At 44.4% G+C, this 26,593-nt stretch overlaps 1 protein-coding gene across 11 annotated transcripts in view; it reads right to left on the bottom strand.

The window, feature by feature from the left end:
• Positions 1-26,592, bottom strand: part of RNF41 (ring finger protein 41) — a 63,469-nt gene extending 36,877 nt beyond the window's left edge. For 2 of the 11 annotated variants that reach the window (XM_053291011.1, XM_053291018.1), the window contains exons 1-2: positions 26,357-26,591; positions 13,245-13,389 (exon numbers count right to left, since the gene is read on the bottom strand). The gene's annotated coding sequence lies outside the window, so the exon portion shown is untranslated. Of the gene's footprint in view, positions 1-6,757; positions 6,931-13,244; positions 13,390-25,041; positions 25,679-26,039; positions 26,194-26,356 lie in introns of those variants that run through there. The other 9 variants (XM_053291005.1, XM_053291016.1, XM_053291009.1 and 6 more) reach the window with 8 other exon arrangements.
• Position 26,593: the final 1 nt, after the last annotated feature.

The raw sequence follows: 26,593 nt of genomic DNA, 5'->3' as shown, positions 1-26,593 counted from the left end.
CCTTGAGGCAGGAGGTGGCCTACAGCCCTCCGACTAGTAGCCATTGATAGACCTCTGCTCCATGAAGTCATCCAAACCCCTCTTAAAGCCATCCAGGTTGTTGGCTGTCACCACATCCTGTGGCAGAGAGTTCCACAAGTGGATCACGCGTTGTGTGAAAAAGTACTTCCGTTTGTTGGTCCTAGACCTTCTGGCAATCAATTTCATGGAGTGACCCCTGGTTCTAGTGTTGTGTGAGAGGGAAAAGAATCTCTCTCTCTCCACTTTCTCCACACCATGCATGATTTTATAGACCTCTATCATGTCTCCCCGCAGTCGTCTTTTTTGACGAGGTTGATCGAGATCTTTTGTTCTCATTTTGTTCTCATAAGCTCCACTTGCCTTGGGCGAAGCGGTTGTGGTAATGGGCTCTCCAGCCCACCAAGCTGGTGTCTGTGGTGATGGTGATGCATTGAGAAGGTTTTAGGGAGAGACCTTTTTGTAGGGCCGGGGATCTCCACCAGCAGAGTGAGAAACAGAGGTGAAGGGGAATGGGGAGTTCCTTGTGGGTGTGGGCCATGATCAATTCTTGAAAGGGAAGAAGGAACCAGTGGAGGGAGTGGGAATGCCATCTGGCCCATGGTGTGCACTCCAGGCAGGAGATCATGGAACGCAACAGCTGGGCTAGAAGCATCAGGTCTGCTGAGTGGTTGGATATGACTGCAAACATGAGACTGAGGATCTTTTCCCTTTGATCCCAGAGGGAGTGATATCAGGCCGGTCAATGTGTCAAAAATGACTCCAAGGTGGTGTGGTGGTTGAGATGGAAGAAAGTGACCCTTTTGATGGTTTATGATTTAGCCATGTAACTGGAGCAATACGAGGGTCTTCTGAACGTCCTTCTGGGCAAGACAGAGATGATGATGAACAGATCAGGAGGTTGTTGAGATAGGAGTTGATGTGAATGGCCTGATGTGTGCATGAATGATGTGTGAATGATGTGTGCATGAATGTGATCCGAGCGGCCATGATCTTTGTGAATGGGCTGATGAAAACCTGAAGGCATTGCTCAATGTTGGAAATGGAGGTTGTTGACACAAAACCGAAGGTAATGGTAGTGGTCTGGATGAATGGGGACGTGGAGGTATGCCTCCAACTGATCTACACACACTAGAAAAACCTTGTTCCTCACCTCCTCTTTGATGGTCTGGAGGGACTTCATTCTGAAAGACTGATTGAGGATTTGACTATTTAGCGCTTTGAGGTCTAGGACTGCCCTCCACGTGTCGTGCTTTTTTGGAACCAAAAACAGTCTGGAATATATGCTTTGACATAATTCTGTTGAGGGGACTTATTCCACTGAATGCAATCCAGACTAGAATCAGCCATGAAGGCTGCCGCCTTAGCCATTTTGTTGATCCCTTGGCAGAATTTTGTGTTCTCTGGAGGAATGTATTGTGATAGCTCTTTGGACCAGAGAACCGATACTCTGGCAAAAATCAGATTAGCAGCTGTGACCTTGATGACCTTGGCTGAAGCATCATGATACTTTTTTTTTTAAGCAACTCACATTTTTTGTCTTCAGGAATTTTTAGTTGCTCTTCTCCCTCTTTCTGCATGATTGTTCCTGACACCAGTTGAGAGATGGGGGCGTCTACCACAGGGGAAGCTAGGATCGCTGAGACTTCTTGGTAATGTACTTGTACGTTGGTAATGTACTTGTACTTGGTAATGAGTACAACTTGCCTGGGAAGGGGATAACAGGCTTGTGTGCAAACAGAACTGCCCATTCGACCAACATGGTAGAGTGAAAGAGAAAAGGGAAGGGTATAGACGGAGAAGAAGATAAAGTAGAGGGGATAGCTTTTTCATCCAACTCCTGGTTGGTAGCTGGAGTGTCTATGTTAGAAACGGCCTTGATGGTTCTCCTGGCCTTAGCCATGAGGATTTCAAAGTCTGCCACATGAAAGAGGTGGTTAGATTGTGTAGCCTGTGGAGAGGTCTCTTCATCAGAGATCTCTCCCTCTTTGGATTCTGAGCTAGCCAGTATATTAGGCTGGACAGGAGGAAGAGGGGAGCAGGATTGGAAGGTTGGGAAGGGGAGGGAGGAAGAGGTTTGCTTCATGGCAAAGGTCTTCTCAGAAGAAGAGGATGATTCTGGATGCCTTTTACGTGCACGAACAGGTCTAGGTACAAATCTGCCCTGCTCCATCAAGATAATAGCATTACATACTGGCCAGAGCCAGGGGAAGAGGACAGAAAAGGCTTGGTAGGAGAGTGCAAAATTCCCTCGCAATGAACTGTTTTAGCCACTTGGAGGTATAATCTGAGAGGGGATGAATACTTTCAAAATAATCTCTCTGATTCGCATTATTCACGAGGACTGCAGCAGAAGGGACGGAGTCCATCGGAGGTGGAAGAGTTAGAGGGTTTCGAGGCTGTTCATTGGAGTGGAGTTTGATGCTGCTGGCTGGGCTGCGGAGGGAAGCAGGAGGCTCGGTTCCCCATAAGATAGTACCAGTCTTGTTGTTTGCGGGTGAGGAAATGGTACCCGCCCGAGTCGCTTTCGATTTCACTCCATTGTGAGTGATCAAACGTGAAGAGGGGATGTGGCATGGCTGATGCTGCTGACATACTGTCTGCAAAAGCAGGCATTCGCTGAGGCAAGCTATTGGTAGTTTCTTTTTCTTGAGTTTGGTAGGAGGAAGAGCTGAATCGGGACTTAAACATTTGTTTTTTCTCTTTGCCTGTTTGTTAAGCTGTGTAAGAAGCTCGGCGTCAGCCTGGGAAGTGGCGGGAGCAGCATGAGAAATGTTCTCGAAAGGTGAAGAGGCAGAGTGGCTCCACTTTTTCTTGCTGGGAGCTAGAGGCTGAGCCGGTGGAGGAGCTTTGGGGGTGGGCTCCGATAGTGAACCTATTAAGGCTTCTGCCACTTGGGCTGCGTCCATAGGGTGGAATTCCCCGAAGTAAATTAATAGAAAATAACCAAACGTCCAACTGCCAAATTTTGAAACGAAAAAAGTATTTGGAATTTATAAAAATCAAATAAATGGACTCCCTTCCCACCTTTGCACAAAAGGAGAGAGACAAGGAAGAAGGGGGAAAGAATAAAACAAACCTGTAAAGAATACAATCTGAGGAGCGCACTCTATCTGCTGCTCTATAGGGCGAGAAAGGAAAGGAACTAGGGCTCTGGGGGCTCCGTCTACTACTAACCAGAAATTTGCTATGGCAACTTTCTGTCTGTTCCTGGAGGCATGATGGGTACACAAACTGATTGAAACGGATGGGCTCCGATTAGGTGGAAAAATGACTCACCCTTGTGATCCCAAGACATCAGCTGGACTTGTTCTAACTTTAGAAGTAAGCATATTTTAACCCCATATTTACCCAAGTTGTAGGGAGAAGTTATTCATAAAAGACTTAAATAATTTCAAAGGAAAAGAGAGCAGGAAAAACACACAGTGAGACCAAGCTAACTCCAGCTTCAGGATTCATCTTCAGGTAGTGGAAATAAAGAGTGCATCTAGTTGTGTTCTGTGTGTCAAGAAGTAACATAACTGAACCATGCAAAGCAGTGGTCATTTGGTAAATACATCACTGTTTCCTAACACTGTAAAGTCTTCAAAATGTTTAATTAGCAACATTGGTCCTTTCCAGTGCTGAAAACCCATGGAGACTTTTCCTCGTATTCACAAGCCTAATCAGACAGAATGCTGACCCAGTAGAAATGTATCAAAGATCTGACATCCCACTAAACACGAATAACCCATTAACATGAAACTGGGAGTTTATATAGTAGTTTTGTTTTTAAATTTCAAACAGCAGCCTTAAGAGACACTGGTAATCCTTTTTCATAGAAATATAACAACAACAGCAACAACAAATATTTATATACCGTTTTCCAACAAAAAAGTTTCCAAAGCGGTTTACACAGAGAAATAATTAATAAAAATTATAACGGTTTAATGTTCGTGAATAGTAGCATTAACCAATCTTAAATTGCTGTCTCTGGATTACCCAATGTATTTCAAAATACAAATGGGTTGATAGAGTGCATTTCTAATTATTAATTACATTTATAAACCACCCCATCCAGAGGCTCTGGGCGGTGTACAACTATTTTCAAAAACATTTAAAAAAATCATTTAAAAACACATGACTTAAAATCTTTTAATAAGAAGAAATTTGCAGAACACTGTCAGCTAAAAGAATCAATCTGAATTTTCCAATTAAGCTGTGACCAACCCTCCTACTTCACTCCAAGCACAAAGCTGAGTTTATGACATCCACTGAAGACTAAATTAAATGTGTTGTGATTGTAATATACACATAGGCTGCGAAGTTGGCATGTGAGTGCCACGTTTTAATCCTGAAAAGATGCTTACCTAGGGTCTTCCTTTTTTTAAAAGTAGTAAGCAAGTTACCTCTCTCTGAAATCAGCTCTGTATACATGCACTGAATGGTCTGTAGAGTTGCAAACAGATCCTGCTTCTCAAGTTGTTAAACTGTTTCTGACTTTAGTTTCTCCAAGAGTTTAAATGTGAATTATTTTGGTACTGATCACAAGGAGACATGCTTAACAGTTACAAAAGTTAAGGCAGCCAAAGTTTTCAGTAGCTTATGTTGAACTTGCTCGGCTGCAGGCAGATAAATCAATGCCATCGGGCCTATACCTTAACATCAAAAAGGCAGCATAATTTCTCTAAAAATTTGGAAATATTTTACAGTTTGGCCAAAACTTTCTGGTGAAGCCCACCACCACAAGTTGCATTGTATTTTTTAGTTTTCTATAGTCAAATTGCATCATGTGACTGCCATCAGCTAGCAGCAGATAATGCAACTCAATGCCTGTACAGCTCAATGCCTGTACAGCTTTTTAAATTCCATTTTCATGCCAACAATATGAGGGAACACAATTAGACAACTATAGTTAAAAACCACTGTTCCTGTCTAAATGAGGAATGCCCAACTTGCCCTTTTAATTTCAATGGAATTTCACTGAGTAGTCAGGACGTTGGTTTAAGATATAAGCAATTGCAATATTTCTGATCACAATCTCATCAAATATGCCCATATCCCTGCACTCCATTCAGAGTGGTCTTTGAAGAGATTGTGATCAGAAATATTGTGATTGCTTATATCTTAAACCAACGTCCTGACTACTCAGTGAAATTCCATTGAAATTAAAAGGGCAATGGCATGACACAGGATGTCAGCCATTGTCAGGAACTTCAGTTTCAAAAGCAAAAAAGCACATAGATGACTGTCTTGTTTCTGCTATTCATTGCAATATGGAGTCATGAGACTACAGCTCACATACAACCTATTGTTTTTCTGCTTTAGGAGACAGCTTGCAAGCTAAAATGATTAACATTCCAGTCACAGAAAAAGAAGAATTTAAGTGAATAATAATAGTGTGTGTGTGGTTTTATATAGGTCTAATATGCAAGTTTATTTTGTGATACTTCCAAGGCCCCCTTGAAAGCATTGACCCTACATATAATAGAAGCTGATGTCTATATTACCACCACATGCCTAACTCATGGTTTGCAGTTTTAATTTTTCGGGGATCCAGCAGTTTATTATAAAGCTAAATGAAAGTTTCTGGAGAGAAGGCTGGCAGACTTAGAACCAAATACTGTGGGCCAGTTCATATGACCCAGGGAATCATAGGTAGGTGGGTTGTGAATGCAACCTCACACAAAACTTTTCACCCCACCTGCCTGGGAATCCTTTTTGAACCACAGTTCCTAGGTTCAGATGACACATGGAGCCATGGTTTAATCAACAAGGACTGTTGCATTACAACTCTGTGCTGGAGCAGGGGACAAGTAGGCACAGGGGAGAAGAGAAGGGAGAATACAGACTTGGAGCTCCCTGCAGCCACATTCCAAATCCACCAAATTATGGTTTGCTGGATTGTGTTAACCCAGCTTCTACCTGTAACTTTAGAAGCCCTAAACAGCAAGAAAGCATGCTGCAGTAGCAGCTTCCACTCCAGCATTTGCCTGTTCTCTCCTGCTGCTGCAGGATAAAACTAGAGTCCTGCTTGCTACAGCAGGCAGCAGACAAGGGCTGGTAAACACCCCCTTTCACTGGGGTGAAAGTCACCACTGTTGCATATGATCTCATGGTCCTGGAATTCTTCTTAAGGAGAATCTCCAGGTCCACATCTGGCAATCTTAAGTAGAACTGTAATTTGGTACACCCAATATCTTAGTGAAATATATTCTTCTAAGACTTGGTTTGCCTCTGCAAGTTTTGTTTGGTTGACTTATGGGTCGGCATGCATTCAAAGTTCACCATAATGGCAAATTTGAAAGAAGGAGAAGAAAAAGAGTTCAGCATTTTTACCTCTTGGCACCTAGCAATGACTGCCCCTTGTGCAATCCCTCAGTGTTTTGTAGGTGACCAGGGTGCACTCAAAATTTGCCATAAGGGCAACTTTTGGACAATCTCACCTAGCAGTTACTATCCCGTAACATCTAACAATGTTATCTGACACCTGTGTCACCCCCGGACACAGGAAAAAGTCATTATCACCTGTTCTCAAGAGGAAGGAACCTCTTCTTGGCCTTGGCATTCTTGCCAAGTCATTGCACTTTTGGCCTTTCAAAATAAGAAATCTCATATCAGCCAATCATCATTGCCTATAAATATGGGCTCCTTTCCTACAAGCAAGGACAAAAAAGCAAATAAGTGTGAGATCAAGCAAAAGAGGAGCAGGAGAGCAAAGCATAATAAATGCTCCTTCAACAGTAATGCTTCTGTGTACCTCTCTGCCATGGTTGCCAAGGCTGGCCAGTGTGGGGTACAGAGTTACCCCATATCAACGCTTGCATTTTCATGACATCCGGTGGAGATTAACATCAAATCCCCTGAATTCCAGGAGAATTTTGGTGCAGAAACAGGAGTGGAGCAAAAGGCAGTGCTTTGTGGTAGAAGAAGCTGGAAAGAAATGAATGGGATAAAGTAAAAGCAACCCTGCTCATTCTAAGAAAGACTAAAAAAGGTGCGGCCAGGCCCTACACAGACAGCTAACCAGATTTGCAGTGTTGGCGGGATGTGAAAGAAAGGAAAAGAAAGCCCCGGAGCCTGGAGAGCTGCTTCAGATAAATCCGGTAAGTGATCAGTCGCTCCGGAGCTACCTCATACTCACCCTGATTCATAGGACACATACACATGCTAATAAGGCGTTAGTCTTTGACTCTGCATTGGTGACAATGCAAACACTCATAAGGTGTAAGAGTCAACAAAGTGCACTGCCTAGAGAGATTTGTACACTGCCTAGAGATTTACATATCAGGCAGTATGAAAGTAAAATTGAATGAATGAATGAATGAATGAATGAATAAATAAAGTAGTGTCTGTTCACATGTTAAGAAACAAGTCATGCTGCCCCAGAGGATACACCTAATTATTGCCCCAAAGTGTGTGCCATAAGAAAAACAGTTAAAGGCTCCTATGAACTCAAGGAACCATAGAAGATGACGGCTGAATTTCTGTATGAGTCGCTGCTTTGTTTTTGTCTCCTTCCAGTCAGCCTCCACTACAGGCGTGTACATCTAAAGTTCAGGAAAGCCACTAGTCTATGACAACTGAAAAATGATGCCTGACAAGTGAAAAAAGTCCTAAGAGTAAAGTACCAATCTAGCTTGAAGAACCAACTAACCAGTAAAATATTTTGTCTGGCTGGTGACTGGAACCAATATTTCTTGACCCCTGAGCATCTTATACAGAGTCAGGCCCTTGGCCCATCTAGTGCAGTTCTGTTTACTCTGACCTGCAGTGGTTCACCAGGCTGTCAGATAGTCACAGCCCTGCTACTTAAGATACCAGGAATTAAAACTTGGACCCTCAGCAAAGCATGTGCTCGATCACTAAGTTATACCCCATCCCAAAAGTGCATCCTGTTCTCCTCTGGCAGAGTGGGCCTACTAGGGGCTCAAAGCAACAGCTGCAAAGGCAAAGGGGTCTGTACTGAAATATCCAGAACCCATATTATGGTTTTGACAACACAAGAAGGGACACATTAAGAAATGCACTCAAAGCCTACCATACATTTTGCTTAGAAGTGATGTGGTTCACTAGGAGATCGTTAATTAAGCCAAATTCACACCAAGATGTGAAACATGGGCTGTTCCCAATGGACTGGAAAGCATAACTTCCCCCCCAAAAAAAAGTATAAGCTTGAAGGTGAGCACTTCGTAGGGGTGTTCACAAAACTGGCTGGCCCGGTTTGAGTCTGAACCTGACTGGGCCAGTTTGGTTTTGCCTCCCATCAGAAACCCCCCCCCCATTTGGTTCAGGGGGGTTCGCAAACCATTTAGAGTTTTTAAAAAAATAGTACTTACCCACTCCAGGGGGCTTCTCCAAGGGAAAATCATGACCCGGCCATGCAGGGGCCCATTGCGCATGCACAGCGGCCTCCAAAATGGCTACTGTGATAGAGGAAAAGCCCAGAACGGGCCAAAGAATGCCCGAACTGGGCAGTTTTTGGCATAAGGAAGGCCAGCGGGGGGAGGGGGAAACTCCATGGACCCCACCCCCTGTGGCCTCGGAGAAGTCCCCCAGAGGGTATAAGTACTAAAAATATTTTTTTCCAAAAGCAAAATGGCTCACATACCCCCCAAAAAAGCTGGAGTGGGTGAGTTTCAGTCCAGGGTCAAGCTGAACTGGGAGTAGTTCGGTGACCCCAAACCTTCAAACTGGTTTGCACATCCCTATAGCACTATTACTATAGCACTCAGTTGCTATAGTTACCAATTAAGAGCACCATTTTCTGGGCCAATCCCAGGCCCCATTTAAAATAAGAAGGTGGAATCTGTCTAAAACACAGAAAAAGTTTAACATGCACACAAATATAAACATGTAAAAGCACCTGCACACAGACTCATTCTCCATTCTGGTGAGGCTTCCAATCACACTAGAGCCCTTTGTATGCATAACACACCTTGCTGTCTTGCTGTCACTTAGCAAAGAAGCTCATTATATAACAGACACTGTACCGCTGGCGCCTGCTTCCTGTATCTTCAAGTGCTCTGCCTCCCTTATTTCAAAAGAAAGACAGCCACTCTTGCTTGTTACACAGCCATGTTATCAATTACAGAAATACAAGACCGAGAGCTTTTAAATATTCAAGTGTAGGACTATAGCCAGTCTGACTCCAGGACTTTGCTGCCTGTAGATAACATTAGCCCAGTTAAACCAAGTCAGCTCACAGCAAAGAATCAGAAATGTGGGTCTGTTGCATTGGAATAGCTGCCCGATCCATTTACCTTTGCTGGGAAAGACAATCATCCTGCCCTTCACACATTCTAACATTCAAAATACACTTTCGCCTGCAAAAATAAAGCAAACATATGAAGCAGTTTTATAGACTACTATAAGCAGCAGTGAAAGGGTGAGCTTGTGAGTTGTTTACGGGGGCGGGTACTCTACGGGACTTCCAGCTGATAATAAAAGCATGGCTTGCCTCTGTTGGCAGAGGCTGGCAGGCTTGCCGATTCTAGCATGGTGTAGTGGTTAGAGTGCTGGACTAGGACCAGGGAGACCTGAGTTCAAATCCCCATTCAGCCATGGGACTTGCTAAATAAATTAATTAAAAAATATTCTAACAGTACAATAAATATTCTAACAGCCTCCTAACAGTACGTTTTGAGCTGTTTGTCTTTTCCTTATCTCCATTTTTCAAAACAGATTAGTGAGGATCCAAAATTTATATTTCTCCAACATGTATCTAACATAAAGATAATATTTATAGACATTTATAAAAGTTCTCCCACAAACCAGGTCTGTTTTTTCTCCTTAAACCACTGGAGTGAGATTAACCAGAACAAATTCCTAAATCCACATAATTAAAGCACAGATTTTTTTTAAAGTACGATGGAGTGCAGTAAAACACTATTAACAACCCTTTAAATCATTTTTAAATAAGTTTAGTATTTTAAGCTACTTATCTACATAAAGTAGCCAATATGGCTTACAAGTCTAATTAAGTACTGGAGAAACAAAATCTGGGAACACAAAATTTAAAAAAGCAAATCAATCTAAGTTAAGGAAACTTTCTTCTTTTCTGTTGTCCTGTCAGTAATGAATCTATTTACTCTTCTTTGGTTTGAGGGTTTGTAACACTGGAACCAGTTCACAAGACAATGATTACCATACAATTGTTTCATGACAGCTGATCTGTAGCAGTCATTTTACACAACTATAATCAAAAGCAACAAGCTGCTCAAACAGTGAAGATCACCTCAACAGATCATGAGAGATTCAAGACAAACACAAGATAGTAAAAAAAGATTCAAGGATCATGTGATCCAGTTTATCTCCAACAATTTGGAAAGTGGCAACATCACAAGGCATTTTCACAAACAAGTATAGCTGAAGGAGGAATAATTCTTTCTACATCAACAATCCAGGCAGAAAGTCTCTTATACACATGTACTATTGACAAATCAATTCCTGAAACCCTAAACCTTTCGTTTTATAAAAGCGACTTCTCCTATATTAACATCCAAGCCAAAGTAATAATTGTGTACTGTTTTAAACAGAGTTTGCAATAGAAACTTAGAAATAACCCAGAATACAGGAGTGTTTTTATTTTTTGCTATTTAATGAAAGCTTTAAGTAATTTATAAGTCTTGTTTATACGAAGTGTTTTTCTTTCAGGAAAAATACTGGCACTGAACAGCAAGAAGCTCTTTTTCTCAGTGAATAACAGGTCATCTTCATATTTGTGCAGTCCAAGCAGTCTACTATTTACCAAGTGCCAAGCAGATTATTCCTCAGAAAGGGTATGGTTTAAATTACATTCAGAACACCATGTCTCTCTGAAACTAATCATGACATCCAAGCTGAAGATTTCAGAAGTGCGGAAGGCAAGCCAGCCACTAACAAAAGCCACTAACAAAATGCTTAAGCGCACCACAGCCTCCCTAAGACAAGAGAACAGCTGCGTAAGGCTCCCTAAATGCACTTATGATATTGTATAAGCACTGTCTGGCCATTTATCTTTGCTTCCTTCAGTCCATTAGATCAAAGGAAAAAGGAAGGAATTGAGCAACACGGGCTCAAAGGACCAGGAAACACAGAAAAGCAAAACACTTCTGGAAACTCTTTCCATAACCTACACCCAAATCCAAGCAGTTCAATATTTGTTTATTTGCTTTCCTCATTCTTTACTGCATATGTGATCTTTCTTGTCTGCCATAACCAAGTGTCGTCCTACTGTTTCCCTATTACTGTGTTTAGTTAAATTGATTTTAAAGCTCTGCATAGCCTTGTTCCTACCTTTTGTCTCTTATCTCATACAATGTATCTGACAGATTTCTCTGCTTGTCTCATTCCCTACTGCTTACATCTCTTCAACTACGTTTTATCTTAATCCCTTTATTTAATTTATTTATTTATCATATTTCTATACTGCCTGATATATACATCTCTAGGCAGTGTACAAAATTTAAAATATTTAAAAGTTACATATTAAAATACATGACAATAAAAACAATAGAATAAAATAGTTATTAAAATAAGTTTTTGAAATTATTAAAATTAATTCTAATTAAAAACCTGCAAAAACAGGAGAGTCTTGAGATTCTTTCTGAAAACAAACAGAAAAGGGGATGCTCTTATTTCAGTGGGGAGCATATTCCAAAGCCCTGGGGCAACCACAGAGGTTGCCACCAAACGAGCCAGTGGCATCTGTAAACGGACCTCTCCAGAAGATCGTAACAGGCAGCAGAGTTTATGACAAAGGAGGCACTCTCTTAATCAGCCTGGACCTAAGCCGTTAAGGGCTTTATAGGTAAGAACCAGCACTTTGTATTTCATCAGAAAACATATTGGCAGCCTTTCAAAACTGGTGTTATGTAGTTCCTTCATGTTGTCCCAGAGACCAATCTGGCTGCCGCATTCTGTACCAATTGTAGTTTCCGAACTACGTACAAAGGCAGCCCCACATAGAGCACATTACACCTTACCACTTCTTTCACCATCTTGCCCTTTTCTTAGGATTGTTCCAATACCTCCTTGTGCTGTACTGCAAAATCCACAGTCATTAACCTGCTAGTAGAACTCCTTTAACCCATTGTTGGGTCCTGTCATGTAAGAATTACAGTAGTACTATAGGAGGGACCATTTCTCTTGAAAAAAAGACACCGGCATCCAGCAGATCCTTTTTTCTCCCCTAGAAGTGGTATAGCTTCCAGGGGAATCTTGGTTATTCAAATATGGCAAGGAAAACAGCACTGAGACCTGAACTCATTATACATATCCTATGTCAGATCATCAAGAAAATGTTTCGATGTTCCTAACAGAACTGAATTTGAACACAATTCAGTCTAGCTCCAGAAATGTAGCCAAAACAGAGCTGGGTAAATCAACTCTGCCACCTGCCCTCTTTGCCCTGCTAACTTGGCAACGAGGCACCTTTTAATATGGTGATTCTCTTTATTTAGCAGGGGAAGAGTAACTGGCCCCATCCACCCCCAGCACAGTACCTCCAGTGACTGTTTCTGTTTAGATTGTGAACCCTTTGGGGACAGGGATCCATCTTATTTATTTGTTATTTCTCTGTGTAAACTGCCCTGAACCATTTTTGGAAGGGCGGTATAAAAATAGAATGAATGAATGAATGAATGAATGAATGAATAAAATCGCTATGTTCCTTACACTCTGCACTGTAGAGAAGCTATTAGAGCTTGGCTGTAAACTCTGGATTACAAGCAAACATAACAAAAATGCACAACTAGATTTTAAAGATCTTTGTAGACTCTCATATTACTTCCAATAGCAAGTCACTAAGAAACTTGATGTTTTAAATAGCAACCAAGTATGAACGTCAAAGTAAAAAAAACAAAAACAAAAGCACACATATAAATGTAATCCAATAGCATCCTGTTAAAGATGTCACCTTTTATTTTTCCGAAAGAACAGGACATGCCAGAAACTGAATCTATCAGTTTGGTAAAATATATAGGAATTTCAGTACACAAAGAGATGAGAACATGGGAACTGCCTTCTTCTAAGTCAGACCATTGGTCCATCTAACTCTGTACTGTACACGGACTAGCAGTGGATCTCCAGTGGCTCTTCACTGCCCTCCCTGAAGATGCCAGAGATTGAACTTGGGACCTTGGAAAGTGCATGCCCTATCACTGAATTACAGCCTCATCCTTTTCCCCCTTTTCTTTTCTGGCAGGGGGCTTAGAAAAAATGGTGGATGTGCTTTAGGCACTGAAAGAACAAACAGAAAATTTTACCTTCTGCAGTAAAATTCCTTCCTGGACAGCAACAAAAGAAGGTTAACTTGGATTTGCTCTTCTGAAGGAATCTCTCACAGTGGCCCATCTTCTTCCCACTCCACCTCATTCAGACTAGGTCATCATTCTTCTCTGCAGGCAGGATCTGTTGCCACAGGAATACATAAGAGCACAAAGTACCAGTTTTCATATGAAATGAAAAGCACCAATTAATAGTAACATGGCAAGACATGCAGATGCTCGATACAATACCCTTAATAACCACATGGAAGCCCACAGAACTATTCACACACCCAGAAAATAATATTTCAGCACTATATCATCAGCTATGTGGACATGCTTTGCTATCCCAAATATGTACCTGCTTATGTTTTGTACTAGTAATGAATTTCATCCAAATAATAATAAAGACAGCAAGATACCTTATTAAAATCTAGCCCATTTCCATGGGCAGGGCAAGTTATTCATAACATAATGTCATTATGTTTGACTTATTTTAGACCTGATTTTCCAACAGCATCATCTCTACAAGCGCCCAATATCTAGTTCCCTTGAGTAACAGCTTAAAATAAAGACATACTTTCCTCATAATTAGCCCAGTCTTTGAATATTTCCTTGTAACGTACATTTCTAAATTCTTCAGTCCCATTGTCAGTGGCAACAGAAAACAAAATGAAGCAATAAGTCTCTAAATAAAGTTGTTTGACTTCTACCACTTGAGTTTTCATTCAGTACAATTCTTACTTACAGCGTAAATTGATTTTCTAACTGAAAATACATCCCTCCAACACCATCTTCTGTCTCAAATGAGAGTGTAACTAGCCTCCTACACACCACCACCATTCTGAGGCAGGTCTTGACTCTGCTCATCTGTACTTGGGGCATCAGAGCATAAAAATGAATGCAAGCCCACCTGCATCAGTGCAAGGACCCCCTCATCCTGTGCCCTATGTTATCAATACCTGGGAAGCAGCAACCTGTGCTACTGCCAGAAAATAGTATTTATATAGCAGAAGCAAAAGGCAAAGGGGTTATTTGGAGCAGGAAAACATGGACTCTACTTGATCTTAAGTGAGGTGAGCAGCCCAAGGCACTCAGTGCTAACAAATTCACACCAACACAAAGGTGTAGCAAGGAGATAGAATAGGGTTTTAAGAGCATATGAGACAGAGGTGGACAACTATGTTGCAGTAGCAGAGCAAGCAAGCAATCAAAGGCTTGTACCATAAGAGTCACAGATCAGTCAACTAGTCATTTTGAAGAGAATCAGACCAAACAAAGGATGATTCTTCAGGCAAACAGATGCACATATGGGAAATGGGCCCAACATTACATATTAGACCATTATTTACGCAACAATTTTTATTAAAAAGTACACTTTTTCAAATATCATTAAGTTCCTGTTGTGATCTGTACAAAAACAGCTTGATCAAGACAAGCTATTGATATGCAACACATTCACCACTTAATATGATATTGAAGAATGATTTTTCTTAAAGTTTACTGTTCATGCCTCATGAAAGAAAATTTTAGATTAAAACTAGTGGTTAAGTGTTAAAAGCAAGAAAACTGACATGGAGCTGTAATACTAAGTATATCTTCGTGTTAGGTCAAAAATTGTATCCAGGGTTCCCTCTAAGGCATGTGCGTGCTCTCGAATTTGTTGATGTCCACTCAGTTAATTTTAGATCTTGCTCAGGATGAAGCAAGAAGGCCTCACTCTGAATGCACGTGTGCACACACGGCCTTGATACTGCCACCCAGAACAAAACTCATTCCACACACAGATGGAAAAACTATAGAGAGAAAAGTGATTGTATCTCAATCTCAAATTTTACGATTCAATGCAACAGGGAACCAAAATCATGATTCATACTTTCAAGCCAGGGCTCGACAATTCCCACACACCCGTTTGTCATGCTACCTGGACAATTAAGCATGGCACCTGAGCCAGGCAATAGACAGATGTGACCAGGAGGAAAAGTAACCAGGCAGGACAGGGACAGGTTGCTCACTCCTCCTCTTGATCCTGTTTATACACTGCCTTCTTGAGCCAGACAGATACAACCGGGTGCAGTAAACAAGATAGATGGAAGCAAACAAGGCAAGGAGTCCACCTTCTCTCACATGAAGTGGAGGGCACTGCTGGCAACAAGCAGCGGATCCCCCCAAAACCCTCCCCTCACACGCACACACACCACGGATTTGACAGCAGTCTAGCTCCTAAGTTTTTGAGCTGGCTCAAACAGCCAAAGAAAATTTGTCGTGGAAAGCTGTGATATACAGTACTGGAATTGTTACTACAGCCCAAGTTAATCTACTGTTATCATACTGCACCTTCAGTAACTACTTTCCATCCATATTAAAATTAGCCCATGCATTAACCCTGCTCCATATATGGTTAGATATCTGCAGTATTTCAGTGTGTTCTGTGCATTTATTTAGACGACTTACATTAATTAGTATTTTTACAAATTTATCCTCATCTACCATCAAGCCAATGTTGCAGTTGTCTCCTCACTGTGGCTGGGCCCGCCACTGCCTCCTCACCGCGGCCAGGCCCGCCACCTCCCCACCGTGGCCGGGCCCGCCACTCTCAAGAGAGTGGCGGGACACATTCCCACGCGTCACAGAGAAATAATTATATAGAAGATAAGTTAAATATGTTCAATCAATCAATCAATCAATCAATGTGACTCTTGTGCTCCAGACTTAACAAATGTGCCACTTTGCCCATGTGTCACTGCCCCAAGGTGGACAATGTGCAATATCGTCATTATCCAAGGGATGGGTATGTCTCAATGCACCTGGGGCAACAGACATCTTTTGTGGTGTGGCAATGGTTATTTTAGGGAGCACAGAAGTGGGCAGAACAGAGATGTCTTATGTAGGCCTAATTTGGGGAGTAGATTGGAAGAAATACAAAGCACTGCATGCTCCTTCTAAGCAAAAACCACTCCTTCAGATGTGTTGAGGAGGGGACTCCATCTACTAGGGGAGAGTTGGGAGTAGGGGATGGTCAAGAGGATCTGTGTGTGTGTGGGGGGGGAATCCATTCATTCAGCAGTGGTATTCAAGAAACCATTGCTTTAGATTACCCTCCCAATGGCCAGAAAGTTATTTATAAACACTTTGCAGCTTACCCCAACATCTAGATCATTTATGAACAAGTTAAAGAGTACTGGTCCTTGGGGGACCATACTTAGTAACAGTGTTCCCTCTAACAAAGATTCCCTGATGATGTTGGCTACCGCTTCTAGCATCCCAAGCTGTAGCAGCCTTTTGTTGGGGATTATGGGAGTTTTAGTCAACATCTGGGAATCCCTGTTAGAGGGAACACTGCTTAGTGCTTCCCTCCATTGTGAAAACTATCCATTTATTCCTACCCTCTGCATAAACCAGTTACCACTCCACACATGAACCTGTCCCCTTATTCCATGACTGCTAAATGTACTCAAGAGCCTTTGGTGGGGAACCTTGTCAAAAGCTTTTTGGAACCAAGTATACTACGCAAACCGGATCACCTTTATCCACATGCATGCTGACACACTCAAAGAACTCCGAAAGATTAGTGAGGCATCCTTGCCCCTGCAGAAGCCATGCTGGTTCTCCTTCATCAAGACCTGTACTTTTATGTGCTTAACAATTTTGTCCTCAAATATGCTTTCCGTCAGATTACCCAGCACCGAAATTAAGCTAACCAGTCTGTAATCTCCCAGAGCCCCCCTTGATCCCTTTCTGGAAACAGGCGTTACATTAGCTACTTTCCAGTCCTCTGGTACAAAGCCTGATTGCAGAGACAAGTATCATATTTTTGCTAGATCAGCCATTTCACATTTGAGTTCCTTTAGAACTCTTGGGTGGATACCATCTGGCCCTGGTGATTTGTTAATGTTTAGTTTCTCAAGACAGTTTAGAACATCTTCCCTTGTCATCCCATTGGCCCAGTTTTTCAGCCTCCAAGCCTGAGAAGCTCAGTTCACACTGTACAAGTTGGCCTCCAATGTGAACTATCTGACACTCAGCAACCTGTTTGCGCTGGGCACCTTGATGACGTGCTAACTTTTCCGGAAAGTAATTATTCTCTTGAACAAGCTCTTCCTTGGCGATGTAATCCGGGTGGGCAACCCGCAGAAGAGGATGGCAGGGTTCCTGCATAAGCATTTCCTGGCTCTCACTGGGTATATAGACAAGACACGCGTGGAGATTTCAGCATCCCTGTCCCCACAATGAGTACTACAGCTGCAAGCACTACTATAGCATCTGCAAGGTGTTGTAAACTACACAAGGCATTTCATGAACATCTACACTGGGGTGTCCAGAAGCCACAGCTCAACAATCTTCTAGACCTCTCCTCTTGTTGCAAAACTGAGGGCCAGGACCTGGGTAACTGAACTACACGTGCTTATCAGTGGCCATCCTTTGACTCCTGTGATTTTTGGGGTCCAGGGATACAGCCTTCAGAAATGGCTAGTAACCCCCTATCATGAACCTTTCAAGGCGCCTTCTAGAAGAACTTCAATTTCTGCTACAGCAGTTTGCGAATGGTGGTGGAGCAGGCTTTAGGTAGGCTGAAGTCCCATTGGCATACCCTCTAAACCTTGCTGGATGTGGAGAAGAATCTGGTCTCACAAGTTATAGTGGCCTGCTGCATCCTTCACATCATCTTCAAGTCTAGAGAAGACATCCTGCTGCTGGACCACCTGGATCTGCCATCCCCTCATGGGAGCCAGAGCAGCAGTGGCCAAATGCCCAGGCAAGGCAGGGATACTGCACCCACCCCTGCTCTGGCAGAGAGGATATCAGAGCAGCATCAAGGAAGCATGGGCAACAAAAGGAGCTTTTGCAAGATACGCATGGGAGCATCTTCCAACAGCAAGGCAGAGAGCTGCATGGTGTTAGATGGGCACGCCACTCTTAAAGCTGGAAAAGGTTGGATGCTGCCACCACACACACATGTGGTTCCATTAAGGATCAACCAAGGAAGCACCTGGAGTGGCGACGCCAATGGAAACCCTCCCATTCTTGCAACAGAAATTTAAGTGATCACTTTTTGCCCCAATGTGTTGTGTGTACGTCCATGTTACCTGTCCTTTAACTACCACCCATGTGTACAGGCAAACAGTAGGGTGGACGCGGCCTCAGGTGTAAAGTGCTTCTCCTCCTCTGGTGCCTTTTCAATGCAGAGTTCCTCCAAGGTCTTCGGCAGGAGGAGCCTAACTTGCTATGGGGAAGAGATTGGCTGGCTTATAGAGCATCACAGGGGAGAAGGTAGGGGGGCTAGGAGGGTGTGGCCTCAGACCCATGAAGAATGTCCTATTACTAGCTTCAATGGGCAACCAATGTACTTGTACTGACACCCCACCCGGAGTAGAACTCATCAGGAGCACAAATGGCATCAAGTGATGAAAGCTCTTGTTGTCTGTCTTCACACAGCTAAAATGGGAAGAGAGGGGCCCAATCCCCTCTTCCCAGGGGTGGAGGAAGGGCCCCCCAAGTGCCTACCCCCCCACACACACTGGGGAAAACAGGTAGTTCCCCCCAAGAAGATTAAAAAAAGACCCCCCAAAAGGGAATGCAGGGATCCTCAGTGCTAGAAGTGGAAAGCCATTTTTCTGGCTATTTAATGCCAGGGCGACAAGCAAATTCCCCCTAGGGAGAGTCCACTTGCTGGTTGCAGACTGCCATCGGATGGCAGGGTATGTTTTAGCACAGGAATCGCTACCAGAGAAATTCCACATGGCAGCCCTTTCTAATGCGATGATCGCAAACCACATGCAGAACCGTCCCCTTGTCTTTAATCCCTAATGCACACAAAACCCAGGTAAAGTCCCCTGGGCAAAGGTGGCAGTCACATAGCCTCACCATTCACAGCCTTTCCGGGCAGGAGCACCCATGCCAGGTTCCTTGAGCAGCTGTGCAGACACACCACAGTATGCATTATCACGGGGCACCATTCCTTCACATACCCTGAAAGCCAACAGACAACTGCCCCCATGCCCAACTTCATTGATCCCTAATGGTTTCCTTAACCATGGGCCCTATAAGTTACCAAAAGTGCCTACTGCCATTTGGGGGGTGGTGGCAAGCATTGTGCTTGTGCATCACTGTGTGGTTTGATAGTTCTCGCAAGGGCAGTGCTAGAAGTGGTGGAAGGAAAGGTTAAAACGTCTTCGCGCTGCCAAAGGTGGGAGGGAGATACCAAAAAGGCATGATCATGCTAGCCATGCCCACCCCAACATCATGGCCAATGGCTGCAGCCCCATTAGTGTACCAACGCCTTGGACACAGTGTGGTGACACAAGCAGAATGGAGCTTGCTGTGATGCAGTCTGGACGGCCGAGAAAGAGAGTAGGGTCTCGCTGCCCATAAGCTGGATGCTGCAAAACCATGGTTGGATGATAGTCTGCGGGATGATTCCCAGTTTCAAGGATTAACCACAGGTTTGTCTAACCAGGGTTTTACGCTATGTCCAAAAGTGCCCATTGAACTGCATTTGCCATTTTGTCATTCAATTACCCAGTTTGGAGAGATCCTTTTGGAGCTCCTCACAATCTGTTGTGTATTTCACTACCCTACATAGTTTAGTATCTACAAATTGGGCCACTTTGCTGCTTAACCCAACTGCATTTATGAGCAAGTTAAAGAGCACCAATCCCAGTACAGATCCCTGGGGGACCCCACTTCTTACTTCCCTCCATTGTGAAAACTGTCCATTTATGCCTACTCTCTGGTTCCTGTCCTTCAACTAATTATGAATCCACAATTGAACCTGTCCCCTTATCCCATGACTGCTACGTTTACTCAAGAGTCTTTGGTGGGGAACTTTGTCAAAGCTTTTGGAAGTCTATGTATACTATGTCAATCAGATCACTTTTATCCACATGCCTGCTGACACACTCAAAGAACTCCAAAAGATTAATAAGGCAAGACTTGCCCTTGCAGAAGCCATGCTGGTTCTCCTTCATCAAGACTCAGACTTCTATGTGCTTAACAACTGTGTCCTCAAGTATGCTTTCCATCAATTTACCTGGCACAGAAGTTAAGCTAACCAGCCTGCAGTTTCCCAGATCCCACCCCCACCCCCGGATTTCTTTCTGAAAATTGGAGTTACATTAGCAGCTTTCCAGTCCTCTGGTACAGAGCCTGGTTGTAAGGCCAAGTTATGTACTTTTGCTAGGAGATCAGCAATTTCACATTTGAGTTCCTTCAGAACTCTTGGGTAGATGCCATCTGGCCCTGGTAATCCAATTTAAATGTTTTAAGACGGTTTAGAACATCCTCTCTCGCCTCTTAGATTGGCCCAGTTCAAGCCTGAGAAGCTCAGTTCTAGAGTAAGTATGTGGTCAATATCCTCTGCTGTGAAGACAGATGCAAAGAACTCATTCAGGTTCTCTGCAATCTCCGTATACTTAATTCCTTTCATGCCCTCATCATTTAAGTGGCCAACCTCCTCCTTGGCAGGTTTTCTACCTCTGATATGCTTAAAGTTTTTGTTATTCCCCTTGATACTTCTAGCTATATGCTTCTAAAATTCTTTTTGCATCCCTTATTGTCTCCTTGCATTTCTTTTGCCAGAGTTTATGTGCCATTCTGTTGTCTTCATTTGGGCAGGACTTTCATTTTCTGAAGGAAGTCATCTTCCCTTTTATAGCTTCCCTGAATCTACTTGTTAGCCCTGTGGGCGCCCTACTGAACTTGGTGTCACCTTTCCTCCTTCTTGGTATACACTCCAACTGAGCTTCTATTATTGTGGTTTTAAATAAGTTCCATGCTTTCTGGAGTGATTTGACCCTCCTAACTTCCTTTTTACCAGTCCCCTGATTTTTTTTTTATAAGTTTCTACTTCTGAAGTCCAAGGTATCTGTGTTGGACTTCCTTGGCAACACTCCACTCACATATAAGCTGACTTGGCTCACACTATGGTCACTGTTCCCCAATGGTTCTACACCTACATAAGAACTTAAGAACAGCCCTGCTGGATCAGGCCCAAGGCCCATCTAGTCCAGCATCCTGTTTCACACAGTGGCCCACCAGATGCCGCTGGAAGCCTACAGGCAGGAGTTGAGGGCATGCCCTCTCTCCTGCTGTTACTCCCCTGCAACTGGTACTCAAGAGGCATCCTGCCTTTGAGGCTGGAGATGGCCTACAGCCCTCCGACTAGTAGCCATTGATAGACATCTCCTCCATGAAGTAATCAAAACCCCTCTTAAAGCCATCCAGGTTGTTGGCTGTCACATCATCTTGTTGCAGAGAATTCCACAAGTTGATTTTGCATTGTGTGAAAAAGTACTTCCGTTTGTTGGTCCTAGATTTGCCAGATCCTGGCAATCAATTTCATGGGATGACCCCTGGTTCTAGTGTTATGTGAGAGGGAGAAGAATTTCTCTCTATCCACTTTCTCCACACCATGCATGATTTTATAGACCTCTATCATGTCTCCTCGCAGTCATCTTTTTTCTAAACTAAAAAGCCCCAGGTGTTGTAACCTTGCCTCATAAGAAAGGTGCTCTAGGCCCCTGATCATCTTGGTTGCCCTCTTCTGCACCTTTTCCAGTTCTACAATGTCCTTTTTTAGATGTGGTGGCCAGAATTGTACACAGTACTCCAGGTGTGGCCGCACCATAGTTTTGTATAAGGGTATTATAATATTAGCAGTTTTATTTTCAGTCCCCTTCCTAATGATCCCTAGCATGGAATTGGCCTTTTTCACAGCTGCCACACATTGAGTTGACACTTTCAACAAGCTGCCCACCACGACCCCTAGATCCCTCTCCTGGTCAGTCACCAACAGCTCAGATCCCATCAACATATACTTGAAGTTGGGGTTTTTCGTCCCAATGTGCATCACTTTACACTTGCAAATATTGAACAACATTTGCCATTTTGTCACCCACTCATCCAGTTTGGAGAGATCTTTTTGGAGCTCCTCACAATCTCGTTTGGATTTCACTACCTGAAAGTGTTTGGTATCATCTGCAAATTTGGCCACCTCACTGCTTACCCTCACTTCTAGATCATTTATGAATAAAGCACCAGTCCCAGTACAGATCCCTGAGGGACCTCACTTCTTTCTTCCCTCCATTGTGAAAACTCTCCATTTATACCTACCCTCTGTTTCCTGTCTTTCAACCAGATAGCAATCCATACATGTACTTGTCCCCTTATCTGCTATGTTTTCTCAGGAGTCTTTGATGAAGAACTTTGTCAAAAGCTTTTTGGAAGTCCAAGTATGCTATATCAACTGTATCACCTTTAGTCACACACTTGTTGACACTCTCAAAGAACTTCAAAAGGTTTGTGAGGCAAGATTTCCCTTTGCAGAAGCCATGCTGGTTTTCTCCCAGCAGGGCCTGTTCTTCTATGTGTGCATTACAATTTTATCCTTGAGGATGCTTTCCATCAATTTGCCTGGAACAGACGTTAAGCTAAGCGGCCTGTAATTTCCCGGATTGCCCCTGAATCCCTTTTTGAAAATCGGTGTTACATTGGCTATTTTCCAGTTCTCCAGTACAGAACCTAACTGCAGGGATAAGTTCTATATTTTAGCAAGGAGTCCAGCAATTTCACATTTGAGTTCTTTGAGGACTCTTGGATGGATGCCATCTGACCCTGGTGATTTGCTAGTTTTCCGTTTTTCCAGAAAGTTTAGAACATCATCTCTTGTCACTTCTATCTGCCTAGTCTATGGAAGGGTAATTGAAGTCACTAATTATTACAGCTCTGCCTCTCTGACACCTCTCTGATTTGCTTCTCTGACTCCAGGTCACTCTTAGGGTTCTGATTCAGAGGACGAAAGCACGTTCCTACTAAGAAATTTCATTTCAACTAGCTGGGCCAGGCACAGAACATCTGTGCCTCGTTTCCCCAGCCTGCCACCGCCACATTCTTTCCCAGCCTGCCGCTGCCGCTTTCTCCCCCTCCTGCTGCCACAGCTTTCTCCCGCCTGTCCCCAACTGCCATTTTGCACACACACCCCCGCTGCTTTGTTTCCCGCCTCGCCTCTGGCGGCGCCACTTTCCACTTCCCCTACCAGCAGCTTGCTCGCGAACTCTCGCAAGAGCTGCCACACATAGGATTAGCAACGAGTACACCTAAGAGAAATATATACATAGATAGATAGATTATAGATTATCACAACTGGCAGCAGCTTCTCCAAGGTTGCAGGCAGGAATCTCTCTCAGCCCTACCTTGGAAAAGCCAGGGAGAGAACTTGAAACCTTCTGTTCTTCCTAGAGCAGCTCCATCCCCTGAGGGGAATATCTTACAGTGCTCACACTTCTAATCTCCCATTTATATGCAACCAGGGTGGACCCTGCTTAGCTAAGGGGACAAGTCATGCTTGCTACCACAAGAGCAGCTCTGCTCTCTGTGACCTCTCATCTGGACCTTGTTGGATTCTATTCCTTCTTTAATATACAGCACTACTCCAACCCCCAATCCACCCCTCCCTGTCCTTTCTGTCGAGTTTGTATCCAGGAATGTGTCTCACTGGTTCTCACCATTCCACGAGGTTTATGTTATGCCCACTATATCTATGTTTTCATTAGCAACAAAGCACTCCAGCTAACCCATCTTGCCTCAGAGGCTCCTGGCATTGATATATCAACACATATATACAAAGTCTCTTACCTAGTGTAGGCGCGTGCCATCTCCCTTACTGTCATTTGACCTTTGTTCCCCGAGAGCCAGGAGCTCTTAGCACCAAGCACATAGCTACAACTTCTGCCCCTCAGGCAGATAGTCATACATGCAACACTCTGTGGAATACATTGGGAAGCACCCCCTCCCCTAGTGGCATTCTACCTTCATAACTAGTTTTATTGGCTATTTAGAATATATGGAGCTTGTTTACTGAAAGCTAGATCTTAGCTGCAATTTTCAGCTAATTAAAAGTTTCAAGCTCTGTCCTTCGAGAAAATTACGAAAGTGGGATACTACTCACCTTCTCCTTGTGCTGGGTGTCTCCTTTGTTATAAAGGGGGGCCATTTGCGTGCCTCCCTAAACACTTCCCCACTAAACTCCACTCAAAACTCCGTTGATATCATTAGCAAACTCCTGTTCACAAAGCTCCAGGGAGCAAAGCTCCCCCGGACAATTTCTAGATTACACCCTGCAACAGGGTCACAGCAAATCTCTGAAGTGTGCTTCCACACTTCATGTGTTGTGACACTGCTGACAGCAGGGTGCCATTCACATTTCCAATGCCTCATTTTGAATTTAATCACTGCGATATAGTGCTATGACATTGTGTATCCAGTATAAAAAGGTTGCTTTTTTTAGGGTTGTTAGTTTCCACGAGACTGCTCCCCCTGTTTACCTTTCAAATGTGATTTGCCTGAACGGAAGCATTTTGCTGCTTTTAAGGAGCTTAATCTGGAAAGCACCCCAGTCTGAGCCTTGTCTTCTCAAGAGCTTTCCAAACTGAGCCACCTCAGGAATGTGGCCCCTCCCACAAGCTGTGTTTCACACCTGCAGCTAATCCCTACCACTGTTCCCTCTCAGGCATGAGCTTGTGCATGCACTCACACACTTTTTGATATCCACTCAGTTCATTTAAGATCCCGCTCAGGTTTAATCAGGAAGGGTCCCACTCTGAATGCACATGCGCACACACTGCCTTGATACTGCTGCCCAGAACAAAACTCATCCCGCACAGAGAAGAATTTTTTTTTTTGAAACAACACTGGTCCCCACCCACCATCTCTCTATGCACAACTGAAACTGCCCTGTCAGAAACAAACCTCTAGCCAGCCGGAAATCAAACCCCAAAATAAGACTAGCCCTAAAATTTACCTTGTCCTTTCCCCCTTGTTTTCTTGTTGATTTATTTGTTTCTTGCTTGCTTTCTTCTTTCAAAAAACAAAAGTTTGCTGCCTCCCCTGGTCAGAGGCTTCCCAGCCAGTCTCTCAGGTGCCTGACAAATTCCCCTGTAAACTAACATTCGCTATTTCGCTCCCCCACCCCGCACTCCAGCGCCGGCTTCCAACAGTCAGTCTTCAGCCACGCTCCAATATCTCCACATTGCCTCCCTTGCAGACTACCCCTCTGACACACACCAAGCCTCTAAATAGGAGTGTTGCAACCCCACGGCTCTAATCCTTCCATTTCCTTCCCCAGAAAGGAGCTTCCCTCCTGTTCTCATTCCTTGCATACCCTCTTCGCAGAGACTCCACCCCTCCTCCTTCCCACTCATAACCTTGACTAGAGGCTTCGGTCTTTTCGACCAATCTGCTTGTTTTTTAAGACTGTAAACTCAGGGGAAGGACCTGTCTTTTTGCTGTTACTCCGTAAAGCACCACACATTAATGGCACTATCCACACACACACACACATATATGTATTATTCCCCCGTTCCTTTCTCCAAGAAGCTCAGCATTCCTTCTCCTCCATCCCCTCGCCCTCATGTCAGCCTGCCTCACAACCCCCAAAGCCACCCAGAGAGATTTGTGCTGTGGAGTGGTCAGATGGAGACCGGGGTTTCAGCAGTGCAAGCCACCCGAGGACCCTGGGCCAGGCACTCCCCCTCTCCCAGCCTAACCTCCCTCACAGGGCAGTTGCCAGGACAGACGCGTGTGTAGGAGAGAGCGGAAAAACCACCACCATGTACACCGCCCCTGAACTCCGAGGAGGAGGAGAGGGAGGGGAGACAAGGGAGAGAGGGGCCGCCGGCCAGCCCCCCTATCCCGTCTACGGCCAGGCGCAGCCCTCTCTCCGCTGCATCTCAGGGGGCACCTGAACCCCCCCCTCGCGCTTCGCTGGGTCGCCTCAGCCACCCCCGACCAGCCACAGACCTCCCCGAGGATCGCCACCTGCGTTCTCCCCTCCGCTGCTCCTGCCACCCAGGCGGCTTGGCTGCCACCGCCTCCTATCACGTCCACACGGGCGGAGGATCCCCCCAGGCTAGCGCCAGTTCCTCGCCACCAGCATCAGGGCGGCTCGGCGGCTCCGCCGCCCACAGGCATCACCGCCCTCCTCCCCGCCCTCCAACTCCAGCACAAACACGCGCGCCCCCCCCCCCCAGCATCACCTCCCGCCCCTCTCAAGGCCATGCCTAGGCCGGCTTCTTCCTGCCTGCCTGCCCCCCCCTGCTGTTGCCGCCTCCCCTTACCTCCTTCTCGGCCGGTCTCGGACTTGACCGCTACCCCGCAGCCCCGTTCTATCTCCCCCGCCCCGGCTGCTGCTGCTGCTGCTGCTGCTACCACTACTGCGGCCGGCCGCTGCCGCCTACACCGGAAATACACGAACTCCCCTCCAACCCGGATGCGCGAGAATCCGTCTATATGGGGAGGCTGAAGAAAGCCTGGGCCGCTCTAGCCGCGAGGAAAATTGCCGGACTCTGTGGTTT

This window comes from Hemicordylus capensis, chromosome 2 (genome assembly GCF_027244095.1).
Source record: "Hemicordylus capensis ecotype Gifberg chromosome 2, rHemCap1.1.pri, whole genome shotgun sequence".
NCBI classification, from domain to species: domain Eukaryota; kingdom Metazoa; phylum Chordata; class Lepidosauria; order Squamata; family Cordylidae; genus Hemicordylus; species Hemicordylus capensis.
The sequence above is the reverse complement of the archived record's forward strand: the minus strand, read 5'-3'. Positions and strand labels throughout refer to the sequence as shown.